Source organism: Arachis ipaensis, chromosome B07, assembly GCF_000816755.2.
Source record: "Arachis ipaensis cultivar K30076 chromosome B07, Araip1.1, whole genome shotgun sequence".
NCBI lineage: Eukaryota > Viridiplantae > Streptophyta > Magnoliopsida > Fabales > Fabaceae > Arachis > Arachis ipaensis.
In genome coordinates this window covers 96,262,863-96,264,475 of record NC_029791.2, presented here as the reverse complement: position 1 = coordinate 96,264,475, position 1,613 = coordinate 96,262,863, and positions in this window count along the sequence as shown.

Genomic DNA, 1,613 nt, shown 5'->3' with positions numbered 1-1,613 from the left:
ACTGAGAAAGTGCGAAAAGTGTTTGCGATATTTTTGAAGAGAGAAGAGTGAAGTGAAAAAAATGAGTGTATATATATGTCGATAATATCTAAGAGAGAGAGAAAGAAAGAACGAAAAGAAACGATAACTGTATATAACCAGCTGCAGTTACCCCCCTCTTTTTTTCCCCCAAAAACACACAGACACACACACACAGTCGTCTTTGGATATGTACACACCTCTTTCTCTTCCCAGCCTATTTCTTCCCTTTTTTTTTCCCATTTAAATGGTCCAAGACTCCGAGTTGATTAAACAAACACAAACTTTTTTAGACCACTAATCAATTTTGGTAAAAAGTTGACTAATCTTTTGTTCAATTTTTGCATCTATGTATTAACATAAATAAATCAATTAGTATACTTTATACTTGTATTTATAGAATCAATAAAATACTAGCTACATGGCTACCTACTACCTAGTGGAGCTCTTAAACAAAATACTTCACCTATTTAATTTTCTTTATATTCTTATTTAACGGTTACTTTTTTAATTAGTTTTTTTTTTTGGTCATGACTTTTTTAATTAGTTGACAACTAATATTTTTATTAGTAAATGATTACATACATAGAAATATTAGTTAAGCAATTAATCATTAAATTTTAATTAGAGTAAACATTTAAATTAATCTTAATAAAATTTTGAGGATTACTTATTATTTCAAAAAGTGATTACTCTTTTTAATTATCAGATGATAAAGTTATTATTTTCTTGGGCCGTGGCCCTCTCTAGTGTCTAATAGATGGCCCAAAGTGTTTGTATCCTGTTCCCAAGGAGATGGATTTGGGCATATCATAGTTGGGCCCATCATGATGCCAGGTCCAAGTGAAATCCCAACGGAAAAGACCATTTCATGAACATTGACTATGGCTGAAACAGTCAACTCGGAAAAAAGCAGAACGCACGTCAACCATAAAAATGATGTTAGTTTGTGCACCCAAAAGAATTAAAAAATTTTGATGGTACTTGTCTTAATTCGTTGAATCGGTCAAATCGAAGAAAACAATTTTTTCAGTGCGACATTATTCATTCTAGCAACTAATCAGGAGTTAAACTTCAAAATGGTTTGTAACTTTGTGTGTACACTAAAATTATCCTGAAATTTCAATTGCATCAATTATGTCTCTAAAATTAAGAAAAGTACATCATATTAGTCTCAAACTCATTTTTTATTAATGACGTGATGACATGGCTTAATGATGTGGATTGTAAGTGACACATGTCACTCTATAATTTGGCCACATGTAATGATATGATGATGTGGTGACCAGTAACACGTAGTATGCTGATGTGGATAGTTGTACCACATGTCACAATGTTATTTGACCACGTGTCTGTTTGTGTTACGTGTCGCAACAGTATTCGTCTACGTATCGTCCATTAAGCGACTTATTAAGCGACTTATTTTAGTCTTTGAAATTGAATATTGTACACTAAACTAGTCTCTTCACCAATTTTTTATCATTTTTTTTAATTTAAAATTTTCAATATCTTGAACTATTAATTTTATTTCTATTTTTTCATATGTTAATTAAATAAAAGTGTTTTTATAAAATATTTTTTTTCTTACAAATATT